At 42.4% G+C, this 12,264-nt stretch overlaps 1 protein-coding gene across 1 annotated transcript in view; it reads left to right on the top strand.

Annotated features, from left to right (window-relative positions):
* The window catches only part of LOC306735229 (neural-cadherin), a gene marked incomplete at both ends in the record, with an annotated part of 289,025 nt that overhangs the window by 241,893 nt on the left and 34,868 nt on the right, over positions 1-12,264 (top strand). The gene's annotated exons all lie outside the window — the stretch shown is intronic.

The raw sequence follows: 12,264 nt of genomic DNA, 5'->3' as shown, positions 1-12,264 counted from the left end.
TCCTGCTGCACACTCACAGTATTCACACAGAATGGTTTTCGGCTGCTGACAGCACCGTGAACGGCACATCACTTAAAACCCGCTTTCTGCCCCGTCTCAAGGTCGGACTCATAAAAGATATTGCACTAATGACATTACAGTACAAACATGCCCATAAAGTTTTGCAGCTGAGTGCAATGATCCACTCGGCGAAGTATAAATGTTGCCTTTCCATCGGCAGAACAACATTGGAAAAAAATAAAAAAGAAGTCTGTCAAATGTGCACCGTCAGACCTTAAAAGAATATGATTTGAAACACAGAACAACATTAAAACTATCATTCACTTCATCAACACTAATAGTTTCACTGCATTGCGTGTGGATCTTTGTGTTGTGGACTGTGCTCATTTCGTGCAAATGGGTACATTTTTGCATCAAATGCTGCATGTTACCTCATTTAATAAATATGTGCAAATAGCACACAAACTGCTTGGCAGCACAGTTGTTTGTGCAGGTTGTTTGTGCAAGTTTAGCTGCTCCAAAAGCCGCAAGAAGCTTTTGTGAATTTGCCCGTCAGTCAAAGAAGGGGCGTATCTCGCGTTAGCTGTCTCTCTCCTGCGTCTAGTTGTGGAAACTGTTGTTTTACATTTCTGATGGGCACTGGTTAAACAAACACATGCTAATTGCTCAGCTTAAATGAGTTAGAATTTTTTTTTTTTCATTTTCCAATGTCCATCGGATCTGTCTGTGTAGGGATGTCCTCCAGCGCCGAGTCCAGAATGCCCTGCTTTGTACACATCGGACAAATATTTGTACGAGCTGCTTGAAATTTCAAAGCGCAAAATGTACCTGTGAATTAGTACGTATGTTTATTGGCCGTTGGCTGTGACTGACCATCAGTCGCATCGTCATCCTGATCTGGCTTCGTTTTTACGTTCTCATGACACTTTAGCCAATTATTGTATTTTGCAGAATGTTGAACCATTCCAACTATGTGTTTTATTATCACATTTAATAAAGTAGTATGTATGGTCTGTGGTCATAAATCGGCTTTAAGCTTTAACCTGGGTTGATATTGTTAATGAAACCATAAAAAAAAATGTCATCTAGTCTAAAATCCCTCCAAAATACAACCTTATGACACCAAGACCTTGAAGAACACCATAGAAAAATCCGTGCTGTGATTTGGTATCAAAACATTTTGACATGTGGTGATTGTTGAATTGTTGAGTTGTATTTGTTGATTGATTGGATGGTCTGCGCTTTCTGTTCTGAAAACGGCTCAAACACCCCTTATTGTCAATGTACCACGGAGAATGCCCGAGGCCTCTGGTCTGTGGTCGTAAAGTTTCACGAGGCTGAAGTCGCAACAGTTAATTTTATACAGCAATAACGTTTCAATAAGTGGTCTCACTACAATGGATCAGCTTCTCTCAGCTCTCTAGCCATATACAATGTGTGCAGGAAATACTGCATCCAGAACGGCATGTTTTTTGTCAAAGAAAACTGCATGGGATTGGCATAAACTGGGCATGTCAGTAAGAGGAGGCCCATAGAACCCACTTTCATTCACACACCTTGTCAATATAACAAGGGCACGTTTTTCTCTCGCCAAAATGTGGCCTCCTTAACTTTGCAGCATTGTCTCTCCTGACAAGATAACATGAGACAGTTGGTACCAATGGATAGGTTATCTAGTTTCATTTCACACCAGAATCTCCACTCTAGCTTGAAAGCTGAGCCTTCTTCTTCTGAAAATCCTTCTGAAATACGGCGGTTCCAGCCGAGGGCGGCGGCGTCCCAGGAGAGTTTAAGAGAGTTAATGCAATGCGTCGCCTTAATTTATAGTCGAAGAAAATAGAGGTTCTTATACAGGATGGTGTATTAGCAGTGCGAATGATTTAGATTGACGTTGAAGGCACTCTGCCCGGACTGAATACAGAATATAACCGTTTTCTTTGGTTATTTGTCTTGAGGGCTTCATTTTCTCCCCTGTTATTTTTCTCCGGTTGCTCCGCTCACACTTGAAGTGCGCTCTCATATTGTTTTATTTGCTCGCCTCCTTTCGCTGCTTTTCCACCCTTGACTAACACTCTGCCACTCTGTACAATAACTTCCCAGTCCTGTCCTCTCACGCTGCAGACCGCACGTATTGATCAAGCGGTCGCCGTCTGAAATGAAGATGACTATCCAAACCACCCTCTCCGACGTTTCTTTTTCTTAAATGTCAAACTGCTCCCTCAGCACAGCCACATTGGGGAGTGAGTTCACATCATTTATCCACAATAGACAGTGCATTTATTCCCCGGGTGCAGACAGCATGGACGTGTGTAATCTTATGAAATAGCCCCACCCCTCAGTGAACAATTGAAACTCCTGTAATGTTCCCTGGCAGAAATCTAACCACATTGCCTTCTTGGATTATGTTTTTTTCACTGTAATAGTTTGGTTTGCTTTTAATCAGAGTGAGGAATTAGTATGCGTTACTCTTGGCTGGCTGCAGACTCACAGAGCGCTTTGTTTCTGCTGTTTGTGTGTGCCTTGCATTCCAACAACATGGTTAGTTAAAGATATTGCTTTCTTCCCCCCCTTGGAGTACTGATTTCAGCGTTTTGTGTGAGTTCCTGCGTTCTGCGGTTACCCTCCCCATGAGGATGAAAGCGTCTAGCTAGAATGGATGTATCAGAGGGGTTTTCTTATATGAGCGCATTTTGTTGCTCTTTAAACAACCAACTAACCCTTTGTTGCATCAGTTTACTTTGATTCATGGACAGTGTGCATTAGTCAAAATGAATTTACATGTGCTGGGAGTACTTACATGTGGGAGGCATTAAGAGCTAAAGAACATCTCCACTTCAAAGTATTCAAACACTGTTGAATATTTTTGGAACATTATTAGTAACAGAATAGCACGATCCACTGATTGGCTTACAGTGCTTTCAGTCTCATCTCAGTGTGTAGATAAAGAAAGGAAGTTGTTAAATTCCTACTCCTTAGCGGCTGGCTAGCTAGCTCGCTAATTTCATTTAATTGCGTCTTTGCCAATTTCATCGGTGTATTAGCGCCACGTACTGGAGCAGTAACGTGTAAAGCAGTAACGTGTAAAGCAGTAACGTGTGGAGCAGTAACGTGTGGAGCAGTAACGTGTAAAGCAGTAACGTGTGGAGCAGTAACGTGTGGAGCAGTAACGTGTGGAGCAGTAGACGTGCAGAGATCTCGAATGCAAGTGCAATTTTAATTCCCCTCCATTCCCTTCGTCCAGTAGGTTGCTTGCCTATTGCACATACATAGACTAAAACTAATTTATCATCAGAATAATGATTCATGATTTGATGAATAATTTCACCAATGCACATATTAAAAATAATAAACAAAGAATGACGGGGAGAACGAAGGTGCTGCAAGTTATTGATACAATATTCACGGTCTTTTTGAATTAGGGAACTGTTCATCATATATCTTTACATTTGGGTACAAACATAATCACTGAACCATTATTTAAAAGTTTGTGTTAAGCTTTTTGGGCTTCATCCTTAGTGATAATAATGGTCCAACAATGATGTCAAATTGAATAGTTTTGAGTCTTAAACATTTCTTGGTGGAGGACACCCAAAACCCAATATCTCCTTGTGGTGTCCTGCTTCATAATGTACAAGCATCTTGACTGAGTAGGGTCACTGCTTTTAAAACCTGAATGAATAGCTCCCACGCCTCAGTCTGTCCGGCTGGCTGGTGCTGATTCCAGGCTAGACATCCTATTATATATTATAGAGTGATACTATACTATTATAGGCCTACTAAAGAAGATACAATAATACAAAATAAAAATCACAACTGGCTCAGTCCAGCGTTCTTAAGGAAACAATAAATTAATGAATAGGAATAAGTAGCAAGAGATCATGTATTTATCTTCATTTCAAGCATTAATTTTGAGTCCTAATCACAATGCAGACCATGTTTGCCATAACCTAACGTAAAGGAATAAATAAATTGTATACACCCATTAAACTTCTGTTTTCAAACGATATCCCAGGGTGGGGTACAACACCGATTGTTGCGACCATTTTGCCAAGTTGTGAAGCAATCAGTCTGATTGCTGTAAACACATTTATACTGGGGTGACACCCCGCTTAATGCCCCATGATGGATTCACTGGCGTCTGGGAACAAGTGTTCGAGGACCACCTCACCCGCAAGCACATCGATCTGTGTCCGAAAAAACATCTTTATCCTCTCCGTGGTCGCCGTGATTCTCCATAAAGGGCCTCTGGTTAGCAGGCTCATTTCTATGCAGAAAGCTTCATGAGGTGCTTCGCATTGACCGCCATGGTTGAATGTGGGTGTGTGGAGTGGATAATGAGGCTGATCCACCTGCCCACATTTACAAGTGGATTTTGGTTGTTTTTTTTAAGAAATTTAACAGTGTCCGCAAAAAAAAACGCAAATCAGAATATTTGTTTGCGTTTGTGCATTTCCTTATTTTGTGTGGCTTCACCGCAGAGTTCTACAAACAAGGACCAACGATTTAGACCATTACACGTGGCATTCGTCCCTCTGGTAGAGCTCCAAACCTTCCTCAGACATGTTGTTGGTTTTACCTTTAATTTGTCACTTCTGTGCACTGTCAACAGGCACAAAGCAAACACATCTACTGTTGCCGTAGCATCCTGTAGTCGCAGCCGTCCCTGAGGTCGGTCCAGGCTGGTCTCACAAACACTTTACGTTTGATACAATAAATAAATCCACCGTACACACTGTGTTGAAACGCTGCACTTTCAATTCAATTTATTTTATAAAGCCCCAAATCACAAATTACAAATATGCCTCAGAGAGCTTGACAATCTGTACACATACGACATCCTTTGTCCCTGGACCTCACATCGGTTCAGGAAAAACTCCCCCCCCCCAAAAAAACTTTTAACAGGGAGAAAAATAGAAGAAACCTTCGGGAGAGCAACAGAGGAGGATCCATCTATCAGGATGGAAGTACAATAGATGTCATGTGTACAGAATTAACAACATAACAGAGTTACAATGCAAGCACTAAATATGAGTCCTAATCACAATGCTTTTAATATCACACGCAGTTGTTTCTACTTTATAATATTAGCAGGGTTCTTACGGTCATGGAAAACCTGGAAAAGTCATGGAATTTTAAAATGGTTATTTCCAGGCCTGGAAAAGTCCTTGAAAAAAATTAAATGCCAAAAGTTATGGAAAAGTCATGGAAATGTGTTATATTCATATGTTCATGACACTCATTTACGCTGAGTTTGAAATAATTAATGTGCTTTTAAACGAAAGACGCTCAAAATATATGCAGGCATACAAACAGGCATCTATATAAATGTTTATTCTTTTAATCAAACTATTTTCTCTCATTCATTTGTGTCATTTACTGTATGCTTTTGAATTCTCATTGATAGTTTAAATACTACATTTCCTCACTTTCATGTATACAGCGAGATTTCACAAAATGTTTGGTCATGGAAATTTGGTGAAAAGTCATGGAAATCCATTGGTTAAAATGTGTATGAACCCTGTATTAGTATGAGGAGAAACCCTTGCATTGTACTAGCCACTACAGTATGAAGCATGTCTTCATACTGTAAAGCGTTTTGGCTCAGACAGCCTCCAGTGCCAACAAATCATCGGCACCCCACTTCCAACAATAAAACCCCTATACCCCCTCCCAAAGACCCCTCATCCCGCTCAGCTCCCGTTCCAGCCGTTACCCTCTGTGATATACCGTAGATCACTGCCATCTATCGCCCCCTAACTCCCTCGTCTTTCTCGTCTTTGCATGTGGGATTTTAATGACGACTTAGTGTTCTCTCGACTTACATTTTGTGCGGCATCATTGAAAGCCAAAACTATTTATACTATATACATACACATGTTTTATACATTTTACTCGCACTGAGTGAAAAATCCAGTGCCCAATTCCAGCTGCTATTAAAGTGATCGTTTCAGCGTCCCGGACCGATGTGGTCACCAAGGGCAGCGTTAACAATCAGGGGACTGACTGGGTCTTATTTTCATCATTCAACCACACACCTGGTGTTCTCTCAGCTTCACAGGCCAAGGTTTAAAACGGGTCTTGATACAAAAATAATGAAACCACAGTTATCTTTTCTATTAAAAAGAAAAAGAAGAAGAAGAAAGAGGGAGCTGTACCCTGACATCAGAATGTGTAGCCGTGACTTTCTGATTTCAGGGTACAACAACTCCCTCTTTGTGCAGAAATGTGCCTGTACGCCGGGAAAATGTCTAAGACATGAAGGCAATCTCTGAACTGATATTTAAAGGGGATAATCGTGTTGCACGAAGGTGGGAATGAATATGTGCCGTATTGTGACCGTATTGGTGGAGGTTTTCTTTCAGATCAAAATGTAAGAATAGCCAATGGGAGGTCCTGTAAAGTAGAATAAGGTGCAGTTTAATGGTCTGTTGTCAGCCAACTCCTTTGACAAGTCTGAGATATCATTATTGCTTCTCGCTTCAGTAAAGCTGCACTCTTTCTTTTTTTTCATTATTTCAGTTTTGTTGGCGCCTTCTTGTGTGCTCTTTTCTCCATCACTGCCTTTTTCCTCAATTCGATTTCCTTCATTTTACTTTTGTTCATTCTACAGATCTTCTCAGGATTGCTGGCACATGGCCGTCTTACTTTGATCCATATCCCAGCTACCTTGTATTATGAAGACATAACACTGGCATCAAGGTGGACAAAATACAATTTCCTGAGTTTGAATAAATTGGTAATGTGAGGGAAAAAAGAATCTGTTCATTTATTTTCTAAATCTGACCTTTATTTTGACCTTGTGATAGCGCGTTTTGGCAAGTGCCTACCTTGTGTTAAGAGTGCATGGATTAATTAAAGCTCACCTGGGAAAAAACTAATGGATTTAAGATTGTCCTGGCTAAACCTTATTTCACCTTATAAGTCAAAAACAGAAACATTTATAATCAGACTTAGAAAATGTTCTTTCCTTATTTGCCTCCCAGGGCCTCTGTAGTGATGCAATTGATTTGTTGGTAAAACACACAAGAAATACATTATTTTGTATTTATATTTATTTTATTATTCAGGATTTAACAGATTCTTGGATCAATAGTATTGCCTTCACTGGAGTCGGTTGAAATCAGTGTAATTGTACACTTATGTGTTTAATCACCAGGGATTTCATTTTATAAGTTGAAAAATGACATATCTTACTCTTACTTGCTAACTTTATTTCTGAAGTTTACTTGAGAATTATGAATATACACAAAAGGACAATCAAAAGTGGCATCTGCAGAGGGGAAAGCATGATGGGAATAGTGTCTTGAGAATCGGCAGCACCGCCTTTCGTCCTCTGCGTCGATGTCATTACCTCACAGTGAGCGTGACCGATATTTTGGCAGCCATTTTCACTGACTGATTCCCAGACAATTAAAAATGTACGCACCACATAGAAACGTCTTTTGCAAAAGCACAACAACAAATCATCTCATAATCAAGAAAATTATAGTTTTCATCGTCGACGTAGGGGCAAAATTCTCTCCCCACCACTGCAGAGAATCACACTACATTTGCGGTAATTGGCCGTCTTCACAGGTGGGAAGCCAGCAGGGGGTCATCCCCTTGTTACTGCTCCAGCAACGTTTTATGTTAGCTCACTTCATATGTATGTGTTTCAGGGATACAGCTTATTTTGCACACGTAGCTGCTGTAGCAACGCCGTAGGCTCCAATTGAGATACCGCATGTGGATACACAAGAACTGCGAATTTGTGAGCTCCTGTTTTCATCCTGCAAGTTTCTGCCGCTGGTGGGAATCGTTGATTGTAAAAAACATTAAGGAAGCTCCAGGTAGACTTCACACACAGCACCAGGCCCCCAGGTAGAGCGCAGGGCTTTGAAGCTATTTTTACATCGTGGCCAAACGGTGGAATTACAATTTTCAGATCTGTCACGTTGCGCCCAAGAGGACTTTCTCCCATAGACTTAGATTGGGAAAGAGATGCGTCCTAAGAAAAGTCTTAAAAGTTGTAAAATGAACTAATAGCGAATCCTTGTGTTTCCCTGATGATCGAGGCGGGACCGAGGGATGGGAGGCTGTTGAAGGAAAAAGCTTGCACGCTTGCTGTTGTTTCACCTTTTGAATGCGGAAGATCAGCAGAAGATCCCAGAATGCTTTTCCTCGGAAGTCAAACTTATATTGTTTCGCTTCGTGCGCCGCTGAGAAACTGTATCCAGTTCTCTTTCTACATCCATGCATCAAACTCCAAAATATCCACTGCAAACCCTGTGCTCGCTGGGATATCTGTCAGAGGGAATGAGTGAACGTAGATAAAACCCAATGACTGTGCTCCGGCACTCCAGGAGGAATCCACAGAGAATATTTGAAGCTTCAGCTGGAGGCTCCCTCTCGGCCCTTCAAGACAAAGCGATCGAAACTCAGTTTAATCTCAATGTGGACACTGGAGGCACTTATAAATAGCAAGCGTAAATGTAATCAGGTTAAATCGTAGATACAGTCTGGGTACAAGACACATTTTAAACCAAGGTGTAAAGAGGGTCCGAGGTCGGATAGAGCACCCTTAAGATATTGTAAAGGATGCGTGTCATACACATGCACTCACTAAGTACCTTTCCCCTCTTGAATTAAAAATAAAGCAATGAAAAGAGCTCAGGGGGATAACGGTCAATGGGCATCTCCTTATAGTAAACGTCAATAACAAGTTTCTCCACAGCGTCTGTTGCAGGTCGTCAACAGTTCGGTAGTTTGCTTCTTCAAAACCACAGTAGCACGCCACGGCTAGTGTTGATGACTAGAAATGCATTGATTAAAATAAGTCATTAAAATCACGCTGGGCTCGAAGTCACTTTGCTATTTTACTGCTTCATTAGCTTCACACTGTTTGGCTCATTTCTTTTTACAAGGCAGATTACCTTGACTGGGGAATGACAAACGGATACCTTTGAAGAATGACATGCAGGACGAAACTAGCTGGAGCACAGCAGGTCAACTGAACACGCAGATAATAATGGTTCCTGTGGATAAAGGAAATACAAATTGATGAACTTGGGGAGAGATTGTTTTTATTTAAAGAACATTGTCTTACTTCCCTTCTATAGTTGGCACCATATTGCATAATTCTCCAGAGAAATGGGAAAATATTGGTAAATTATGAGAAGCTTTGGTAACGCTTTTGTTATCGCTCCAGATCGACACAAAACTGGAACAGTGTTTAACATAAACTACAATCATCTGCTTCTGGGCTGATACAAATTTGAAGTAAAAATGTAAGTATAGTAATATATTTGTTACGATCAAATCAATATCTAGTCTCTGAAGCAGGAGACAGCCGGTCAGATCCGGTGGGGGAAGTAACACTTGTTGGAATGTGTTGCTGGAAATGAGCTCAGAGGTCGTTTTAATTTCCCGAGCATAATTTAAAGGGGAAGCAAAAATGCATGAGCCGGTCATGTATGCACATAATCTGTATCTGCACAGCATTATTTAATCATGAGAAGCAGCTAGATTAACACATCATCTGCACATGTCCGCAAGGCTGCAGCGTCTGAGGGGATTGGATCCGTCCCCTGCAGTGGGACTGTTTACTCCAAAACTGCAGGCGCACACCTACCTTCGCCCCCGCCTCGCGTGCGACGCCCCGGCAAAGACACACACCCTTGAACCTGTTCGCGCCCAGGGAGCGGAGCCGGAGCCAAATTGCTCCGCTCCGCTCAGCTTTAATTGGGGGTAAAAATCAGGTGGCTGGGAGTGTGTCTGGTTAAAAAGCGCCGCCCCAGCGGATTCTAAATATAATTAATACTTCTTCGCAAAGCCTTGAAATGAGCCGCGCTGCTCGGGCTAAACAGCCTCAGAGCCGTCAGCACTTTATCCCAGCTGCTTTCAGGGGAGAGGAGCGGCTGAGGGAGACAGGGGTGGGTGAATGGAGAGACAGGCGGAGGAGAGGAGCTCGATGTGAGAGAGAGTAAAGGGAGGGACAAAGACAGGTACCCTGGTAACAGAGGGAGCTGACAGGTGATGGTTGGTTTGTGTGTCCCCCAAAAAACTTGGTTTGTCTTTATTATGTCGTGTTGGAGCGGGAGCGTTAATAGTTGCCACCTACTTCCCCTTCCTCCTCACATCTCTCTCTCTCTCTCTCTCTCTCTCTCTCTCTCTCTCTCTCTCTCTCTCTCCCCCCCCCCCCCCCCCCTCCCCTTCTCAGTCCTGTGTTTATGTGGCGGAGAAAGATAGAGGGGAGAAAATTATGCTCAGTGGGACACTCGGAAGAAGCGGTTTGAAATTGAAATGAGGACGACTCACCCGCCACACTATCCCTCTTAAAATGGACTTATTCTCTCTTTCTCTCACACACACACACACACACACACACACACACACACACACACACGCGTGCGCACACACAGAAACAAAGCCTCCTGGATTGGTTTTAAATGAATATTACTCTTTGATGGACATGTGATTATTAGCATCACAGATGGGCCAAAACGGAACCGTTCTCACGCTCTGAGGGAGGAGGGAAACAGCTGGTTCTGTCAACATGTTTTTTTTCTTCTCACTCTCTCATTTTCACTTCGCATCCATGAATTCTCTCTTACTTTCTTCCCCCTGTGTGTGTGTGTGTGTGTGTGTGTGTGTGTGTGTGTGTGTGTGTGTGTGTGTGTGTGTGTGTGTGTGTGTGTTGACGGCACCGACAGCAGGGCATGTTTGCACAAATCAACAAATTGTGAGTTAAAATGTCAGCTTAACCAGAGCAGTGCCTCATTTAAAATTAATTTTAAGCCATTGGCAACAGCACGAATGACAACTAGCTGTTCTCCAAGTGCCTTGTGATTCTGTTCTGGCGAAACGTGTTGACTCGGCTCAGCCGATAAAGCTTTTGGCTGAGGGAGCTTATTATGTTGATTGATTTATTGATGAAAAGGCATATTTATATTTGTTCTATAAGGAGATTTACCTGAGATTGCATCATCATCTAGTGGTGGAAATTTCAGTTTACTCTCCGTATGGGATTTTTCAGTTTCCCTGTGTCGGCTCACCTCCTGGGAGTTGATCAGGTTTACTGGCCAACTGGTCAGCTTGGCCTATTGATCCAGTCTTCTACCAACCAAGTAAAATCCTTCCTCCCTCCTGATCCCAATTAGCTTTAGAACCTGAGACGGCTCAATTTATTTACCCTCAGCGGTATCTTGCCCTGTAGATAGTTGTGATTGGATTTGTTGAGATCCGTGCCACTGAGACTTCCGCCACCGTCCCAAAAAAAACAACGAAGCTGAATGTCATGAGCGCCACTCAAAAGCGTTGAAAACAATACATTTGGTCCACTGGCGTGCATCTTTCTGCTCAAATATAGACAGATGGCAGTTGTAGTTTGACAAGGAAAAATGTTTCTAGTTCTTTGTTCAATTTTATTATTACCGCAGTCGGTTTTTGTTCACTTTGCAAAAACATCGGAGATCATCAGCGATGCCTCTGATCTGTATTGTGCCAAGATTCACAATGTTTGTTCTCGTCTGCTACAGTGATTTATGACAGTGCACATGTAGAGTTCAGGCACACAGCTCTCTGACCCACTTTGTTCCAGTGTTGCTTTGTCGCCGTGTTCGGCCATGCACATAATAGCAAACAACACGATGCCAGTCGCGGCGTGCTGAGCCAAGGTTGGCGAGGCTTACAGGTGTCATTCTGTCAACTGCCTAGCTTTCCTTCACCACGGTAATGCAAGAGTGATTTGGCAGTTTGCAGGTATCACATTGTGAAGAGTGATTTCCCTGAAGTCGAGCATTGATTCTCTCGCTGAGTGACAGACACGCTAATGCATGCTTTAACATTTAGCATGATGGACTGTTGTAAAGTATCCCTGTCTGGTTTACGCCGCCAAAAAATATTAACACTCAGCTCCAGCTGATTCAGAACTCTGCAGCCCGACAGAGCTGATCGGGACCAGAAGGAGAGAGCACGTTACACATAAAACCTTTTTAAAGCACTTTGTGTTCATGGTCCAAAACCAGCATACATGTCTCACATGCTTACATTTTATGAACCGGATACGGGCCCTCAGGTCCCCGTGGCACGAGTCGCTTAGTTGTTCCAAAGTGCAAGACTAAAAGCTTTGGTGGCTTTTAGCTATTATGCCCCGAGTCGCTGAAGCAGTCTGTCTGATGATCTGCAATCTGCTGGAAGTCCAGGAACATAAACCTAAAACCTACAACCTACCACCTACCCATTCCCTGACTTTATTGTAATATAGCTGAAACAGTTTATTCTATT

Source organism: Taurulus bubalis (genome assembly GCF_910589615.1).
Source record: "Taurulus bubalis genome assembly, chromosome: 4".
Taxonomy (NCBI): Eukaryota; Metazoa; Chordata; class Actinopteri; order Perciformes; family Cottidae; genus Taurulus; species Taurulus bubalis.
The sequence above is the reverse complement of the archived record's forward strand: the minus strand, read 5'-3'. Positions and strand labels throughout refer to the sequence as shown.